Raw genomic sequence first — 8,349 nt, 5'->3', positions numbered from 1 at the left:
CAAAATTCCCAGACTTGGTGGCTTGCTTTCTCACTTTCTCTCTCTCTGGTCAAATTAAAATAATAAATAAATAAAAAGAATAGACAAATTAAACAGAAGTTTTTTTCTCTTCCTACCCATCACCAACTCCATCTCCATCCACAACAGCCTCAGAATGTTTAAAGATGTAATAGATTGCAAAAGTAACATTTCTTTTTTGTTTTTTCTTTTTTTTTTTAAGAGAGGTTTTTGCTGTAGGGTGCATGCACTTGCCGGAGAGACAGAAAGTGAGAAATCACCCTGCAGAGGGGATGGCCACACCACAGTCCCTTCTTCTCTATTCTCCTCTCGGGGATTTGGGCACACACTCATGTCTGGTGTGAGTTTTAAGTTGCCAGATCCAAGACTCGAACCCCAGTCAACTATGTGGGAGTCCAGCGAGGTAACCATTACCCCATTTTCTGGTTCCCAAAAATAACATTTCTGATTATTGAGAAAAGGAAGGACTAGTCACGGAGTGGTTGTGGAGCAAGGGGCTAATATTGTGGAAAGGAAAGTAGACTTCCACATGTTGTTACAGACCAAAATGAGCTTTAGTTACATCAAAGACAAGTGTAAAACTGTGAAACCACATAATAGAAGAAAATTTAGATCTCCACGTATTTGATCTTGTGGTGAGGTTTTTCTCTCTGAGCATAAAAGCAAATTTAGGAAGAAAATATTGACGTATCAAACCATGTAAAAAAAATTAGCTCTGGAAATAAAAACTGTACAAACTTTCTTTATGGCAATTAGGGGATTTTGATCTGGCAATTACACTTTAAGAAATTCATCCTAGAGGACCTGCAGATGGCATAATGGTTGCATCACTGGACTCCCACGTAGTTGACCATGGTTTGAGTCCCAGACCTGGTGGCTTCAACCTTAACACTGGGCATCTGTGCTTGTGTGCTCAAGATCCCGAGAGGAGAATGGAGAAAGGATGAAGTACGGCCATCCCCCCGGGGGTTCATTTCTCACTTTCTGTCTCTCTGTCTCTGTTTCAGAAATTCATCCTATGGGCTGCCAGGTGGTGTGGTGGTTAAGGTGCTAGACTCCTACATGGCATACTGTAGTCTGAGTCCTAGACCCAGTGGCTTGCTTTCTCACTTTCCTTTTCTCTCTCTCTTCTCTCTCTAGTCCAAAAAAAAATATTTTTTTGGAGAGATTTTTGTTATAGGACTCGTGCGCTCGCCAGAAAGACAGAGAGAGACAGAGAGACAGAAAGCGAGAAATCACCCCCCCAGGGGAGATGGCCACGCCGCAATCCCTTCTCCTCCATTCTCCTCTTGGGATTTTGGGCATGCATACAGGTGTCTAGTGTGGTTTTTGGCCATGTGCCGGCCCTACAACCGTGAAAATTTCTAGTAGTTACTGAGTTGCAACCACTTTGTGTCATAGGCATCAAAGAAATGATGTGAAAACAGAAGACTCATTCTTTGCCCTAAAAGAGTTGATCTAGGGGCCGGCAGGTGGCATGGCGGTTAAGGCACCTGGACCCCCACATGGCTGACTGCAGTTCAAGTCTTGGACCTGGCAGCTTGTTCTTTCACTTTTCTTCTCTGTTTCTCTCCAGTCTACTTCAAAAAAATAAAAATAAAAATAATGAAAATGAATAAGATAAAATAATTTTTTAAAAAATTATTAAAAAAGCCATTACGCTAACTGATGGTCCTATCTAGTCACAATTTTAAAAATAATAATAATAGGGGCCAGCAGGTGGTGTGGTTGTTGAGATGCTGAATTCCCACATAATCCATCAGGGTTCAAGTCCTGGACCTGCCAGCTTGCTTTCTCTCTCTGTCTTTCTCTGGTGAGTGCATGTGCCTTTTAGTAAATTAAAAAAAATAATAATTATAATAAAATGAAATAATTCTTAACATTTCTTAAATAATAAAATTAAATAATTCTTTTTTTAAAAAGGAAATAAAATTTTAAAAACCCAGAAAAACATTCATCCTAAACCAAATCAGAGGTACATACAAACATCTGAGTAGAAAGATGTTAACTGACATATTGCCTGTACTAGTAAAACATTCCAAACATCCTAAATGTTCCATAGTAAAGGAGTACTTAAATAAATGGCTGGCTCCCTGTTCTATACCCATTCTAGGCACATCAAGAAGTATAAGAAGGCATATGTTAGAAACATTGTTACTTATTTTTTATTTATTCCCAAAGATAGGAACTTTTGCTGTTTAGTGTCACAGAGTCAACTTACGAAACTGAAACTGTCAATGGCATAAGCTTTATTCAATGGTCCACAAGTGGAGAAACAAAGCTTCTTGCTTGTCTTGAGCTGGGAGAGTTTAAGTCAGTAAATAAGAGTGTACATTAGTAAATATGGTAATAAGGGGAAGGGGTAGAGTAAGAAGGGGGGGGAACATGCAAGATTTTTCCTGGAAAAAGGTGGGGATTTCTTGAACATCAAAACCCATCTCCTTTTCCTCATTTGGAAGGCTTTCCCAGTGGTTATCTGAGAGGTTGTAAGCTAACATGGTGCTGGTAGGTATCAATTAGTATGCTAATAACATTCCAGTGAGGTTTTGGGGTCTTTCAGAGTCATTGCAGTGGCCATCTTGAGTCTGACCCGTTCAAGCTGATTCTTAGAGATGGCATGTTATCATAACCACAAGGTGTGAATTCTGTTACTTAAAGAAAAGCATGGTGGTTAAGGGTGCTGGACTCCCACATGGCTGACCGTGGTTTGAGTTCCAGACGTGGCAGCTTGCCTTCTGACTTTCTCTCTCTGTCCCTCTCTGGTCAAATTAAAATAAGTATATAAATAAATAAAGTTAAATAAAATAATTCTTGAAAAGAAAAATATAAGGGGGCCAGCATGTGGTGTATTGGTTAAAGCACTGTACTCCCACATGGCCAAGTGTGTTTCTTTTTGTTGTTGTTGTTGTTGTTTTTTTTTTTTTTTTTTTTGAGAGGTTTTTGCTATAGGGCGTGTGCACTCGCCAGACAGACAGAGAGAGACAGAGAGACAGAAAGCAAGAAATCATCCCCCAGGGGGGATGGCCATGCCGCAATCCCTTCTCTTCCATTCTCCTCTTGGGATCTTGGGCACGCACGCACACGTGCCCGGCGTGAGTTTTAAGCCACCGGGTCCGGGACGCGAACTGCAGTTGACTACGTGGGAGTCCAGCGACATAGCCATTATGCTAACTGCTGGTCCCAGCCAACTGTGTTTTGAGTCCTGAACTCAGCGGCTTGAAACTCCCCTCAGGCATGTGTGCATGCATGCCCTAAATCTCAAGAGGAGAATAGAAGAGAAGATTGTGGTATAGCCATCCTACCTGGGGGATGATTTCTCACTTTCTCTCTCTGGCGAATGCATGTGCCCTATAGCAAAAATTTGTTGTTGTTGTTGTTGTTTTGAAGGGGTTTTTGCTATAGAGTGTGTGCACTCGCCAGAAAGACAGAGAGACAGAGAGACAGAAAGCGAAAAATCACCCCTCAAGGGGGATGGCCACACCGCAATCCCTTCTCCTCCATTCTCCTCTTGGGATCTTGGGTATGCACACACACACGCCCAGCGTGTGTTTAAGCCACCGGGTCCAGGACTCGAACCGTGGTCAACTACATGGGAGTCCAGTGACATAGTCACTACCCTAACTGCTAGTCCTGCAAAAATCTCTTTAAAAAAATAAAAAAGAAAGAAGGAAAAACATAGGGAGAGTTTGAGGTATGGCATGAGCACAGGCTATATGGTGGGTGACAAAAATCCCCCTTTTGACATGTTCACTCATTCTTGAGGGATACTGAGGGTCAACAGTTCATCTTCTGGGAGCCAGCAGGTGGTGTGGAGGTTAAGGGCACTGACTCCCACATGGCAGATTGTAGTTCAAGTCCGGGACCTGGTGGCTTGCTTTGCTTTCTCACTTTCCATCTCTCTCTCTCTCTCTCTCTCTCTCTCTCTCTCTGTCCCTCTCTGGTCATACTAAAAATAAACAAATAAAGTTAAATAAAATAAAGTTAAAAAGAAAAGGCTTGTTTAAAACAAAACAAAACAAAAAACAGTTCATTTTCTGTAACTTCTTGCTGAATATGGATGTTGTTGGGGGCCTGTGAGAGGGGCGAAACTTTCCCCTAGCCTGTCTTGAGTATATTTGATTGTCACTCTGCCAGTGGCCCAGTTTTTCATACCTGTGGGTCTCTGTCATTTGTAGTTTTATAGGTTTTGGTCTCTGGTTTACAAATTTTACTACCAGGTTCAAGATACTTGGACCAAAAATAAATAGAAGAGAGGTGGGCATGAAATGTGTAAGAACTAAGTAATGTTTGGTGGGATGTTCTTTACAATGCTCCAGATCCAATTAGCAGAGGAGCTGGAGCTGAAGCCATGTAGCCACTTTGTTTCCAGGAGCTTTTTTCTTTTTAAAGAATTATTTAATTTTATTATCTTTTTTTTTTAAAATTGTTTTTTACTATAGGGTGTGTGTGCTCACCAGAGAGACAGAGAGAGAGAGAGAGGAAGTGAGAAAGCAAGCCACCAGGTCCGAGACTTGAACCATGGTTGGCCATGTGGGAGTCCAGCACCTTTCATCACCATCTGGTGGCCTTGTTGTCATTATTTTTTAATATGACCAGAGAGAGAGAGTGAGAAAGCCAGAAAGCAAGTTGCCAGGTCTGGGACTCAAACTGTGGTTGACCATGTGGCAGTCCAGTGCCCTAACCACTACACCATCTGGTGGCCTTGTTGTCATTATTTTTTAATATGACCAGAGAGAGAGAGTGAGACAGTGAGAGAAAATGAGAAAGCAAGCAGCCAGCTCCGGGATTCAAACTGTGGTCAACCATGTGAAAATCCAGTGCCTTAACCACCACGCCACCTGCCGGCCCCTCCAGGAGCTTTCGTGCACTTAGTTCAGTCTGCCTTCTGGTGCACTTAGTTCAATATGCCTTCTAGTGTTAACCTACTGCTGTACAAGGTGTTATTAGATGATAGATGATTCTGTTCAGCCAGTACATCATCTAATGTTATTCTCTTGTCCAATGTGAATCTTGCTAGAGAATACAAAGATTTTTAAAGGAGTTAGTAGTCATTCCAGTCTTGCTGGCCACTGTTTGCAAAGGGGCAGTGATATTTCGTGCTGTTATAGCACAGTAAATGGTTCCTTGTTACTACAGAGACCCTGCCAGAGTTACTACACCTGCCACAATGACACCTGCTCGCCTTTTACTCCTGTGATTGTTATTGGCTTGGATCCTGTTTGTATATACCTGGATGGATCCATTTGGGGGTTTAAAGCATCCAACTGTCCATTCTTCACCAGTTATAGCCCAGCTGGTGCACTGCAATGCCTCTCTGTCATCTCTGTCTGGGGCCCCTAAGAACACAGTTCCTGCAGCTAAACAGACTAATCCAACTATGGGTTGTGGTCGTAACACACTGAGGGAGTTATCTTGTAAGCCAAGGCTAGAGAGGTGGCAGTGCCAGCATTACACTGGGGATAGTTACATTCCAGGGTGGAAGTTTGGTTTTTTTTTTTTTTTGGAGAGGTTTTTGCTATAGGGCACGTGTGTTCACCAGAGAGATTGAGAGATACAGAGACAGAAAGTGAGAAATCCCCCCCCCCCCGGGGGAGATGGCCACACCACAATCCCTTCTCCTCCATTTTCTTCTTGGGATCTTGGGCACGCACACATACACGACCGGCCAGAGTTTAAGCCACCAGGTCCAAGACTTGTACCACGGTCGACCACATGGGAGTCCAGTGATATAACCATTATGCTAACTGCTGGTTCCGGAAGTTTGATTTTTAAACCCATTTCCCCCAGTGTTTTCAGACTTGTACCCATTGGATCAAGATGCATTCTTGAGTTCTCAGGAGCACTGTGTGATTTGGCATGGTGATTGAGGTGGCTGGATCCCACGTGGCAGACTACAAAGTGTGGGTCCCAGACCCAATGGCTTGAGAAACATGCCAGGAGTGTGTGCATGCATGCCCAAAATCCTGAGAGGAGAATGGAGAAGAAATTGTGGCATGGCTGTGTCTTCTGGGTGGTGATTTCTCACTTTCCCTCTCTGTCTTTCTCCCCCAAGCACACACACCCTATAGCAAAATTTTAAAGGAAAGAAAGAAAAAGACATGCAGTCTTAGAAATAAAAATAAGAGGGGCCAGCAGATGGTGTAGTGGTTGTGTTGCTGGACTCACAAATGGCTGACTGCCGTTCAAGTCTCGGACTCAATGGCTTGAGGCTCACACCAGGAGCATGTGCTTATGTGCCCCAAATCCTGAGAGAACAGAAGAGAAGGTTTTGTGGTGTGGCCCTCCCCCTTCCCCCCGGGGGTGATGATTTCTTGCTCTGTCTCTCTCTGTCTCTACAGCGAGTGTGCACGCCCTATAGTAAAAAAATTCTCAGGGCCAGAGGGGGCGTGGTGGTTAAGGTGCTGGACATTCTCATGTGGTTGACAACAGATCGAGTCCTAGACCTGGTGGCTTACTTTCTCACTTTCCTTCTCTCTCTGTGTATCTCTCCCTGGTCAAATTAAAAAATAAATGAATGAATAAATAAAATTGAATAACTATTTTTAAAAATTCTCAAAAAAAGAAGAAAATAAATTTTTAAAAATTGCTAAAGGGCACTCATCTTTCTTCATTAATAATGTAAATAACACTTCATTGATGTTAAATTCCCAGGACCCTCAGTTGTTTAGGGGTGGACTAAATGGTTGGTGTCATCACTTACAAAAGTGTCTTGAACCTGATGCAGCTTATGTTGAGAAATAAAGTTTACATTTTAAAAATTTCTGTCTTTAATTCCACTTTGGTGAACTTTTTGAAGTCCCTGTGTGCGATGTAAATGCAATCTATGCATGCTCAGTACAGATGCAATCCTTGTAGGCCCAACTGTGTGGTATGTATCGGCAACAACAGAACATCATTCATTCTTGGTTGAATTCATGGGACCGGGGATAATAAGAGCTGGTTGGACTGGGTCTAATCTGTCAATCTTTCCACCACCCTGTACTTGTGAGCTAAAAGCACAACAAATGTTGGTGTTGCCCAGTTGTCCCAGAGGACTCTTTTCTCCTAAGGAAATTGTTTTTATTATTTTATTTTATTTTATTTGTGTGTGTGTGTGTGGGGGGGTGTGCTTGTGTGTGTGTGTTTTGGAGAGATTTTCGCTATAGGGTGCGTGCACTCGCCAGACAGACAGAGAGAGACATAGAGACAGAAAGCGAGAAATCACCCCCCGGGGGGATGGTCACACCGCAATCCCCTCTCCTCCATTCTCCTCTCGGGATCTTGGGCACGCACACACACGCGCCGGCGTGAGTTTTAAGTCATCGGGTCCGGGACGTGAACCGCGGTCGACTACGTGGGAGTCCAGTGACATAGCCATTACACTAACTTCTGGTTCTCTCTCCTAAAGAAATTAGATATACATAAAAAACTGACAGTTCTCTCTGGGTAGAAGGATTGCAAATGATTTCCCTTCTTCCAGTGCTTTTATGCAGTAAACGTGAATTACTTTTTATTATAAAATAATGTAAAATGTGACAGAAAGTTTACAATAAATAAAATGCGAAACTCTTATATAGCTTTTACCTAGCTTCACCAGTATTTAAAATGTTGCCTCATTTACTTTATTGATTTCTCTTTATATTTTTTCTGAATATTTGAAAGTCTAAATATATCATTCCCTTTTCTCCACAATATTGGAATGCATATATTCTAAGAACAAGAATATTTTCTTATGTATCAACTGTATGTTAGAAAATTTAGAGAATTTAACATTGTTATATTACTTTAATTTACTACCCATATTCTAATTTTGTCTATTGTCTCAGTTGTGTCTTTCGTAGAAATTCTTTTCCATATAGGCTCTAGTTTAGGATTATGTTTGAGTCTTATCATGTCTTTTTTTTTTTTTCCAGAGGGTGTATGTACCCACCAGAAAGAGAGAAGAGAGAGAGGAAGAGGGAGAAAACACTCCCATGGGGCAGGGTCATTCAGCAGTCCCTTCTCCTCTCTCCCTTTCAGGACTTTGGGAACACACACACATGCCCACCATGTTTTTCAAGCCACTGGATCTGGGACTTGAACTGCACAGTCATCCATGCGGAATCCAGCTACCTTAATTTCCAGGCCATGGGCTGGCCATCTTGTCATGTCTTTTTTTTTTTTTTTTTTTTTTTTTTTAACAAGGGAAGTGCACACACACATGCCAGGCATATTTTTTAAGCCATCAGGTCCAGGATTCACACCACACTGTTGGCCCTGTGGGATCCAGCTGCCTTAACATCCATGCCACCTGCTCGTCCTCTTGTCATGTCTTTTTTTTTTTTTTTTAAAGGGTGGGGGGGGGGGGGGGGA

The sequence above is a fragment of the Tupaia chinensis genome, unplaced genomic scaffold (genome assembly GCF_000334495.1).
Source record: "Tupaia chinensis unplaced genomic scaffold, TupChi_1.0 Scaffold000028_1, whole genome shotgun sequence".
Classification (NCBI taxonomy): Eukaryota; Metazoa; Chordata; class Mammalia; order Scandentia; family Tupaiidae; genus Tupaia; species Tupaia belangeri.
This window is presented reverse-complemented; position numbering follows the sequence as displayed.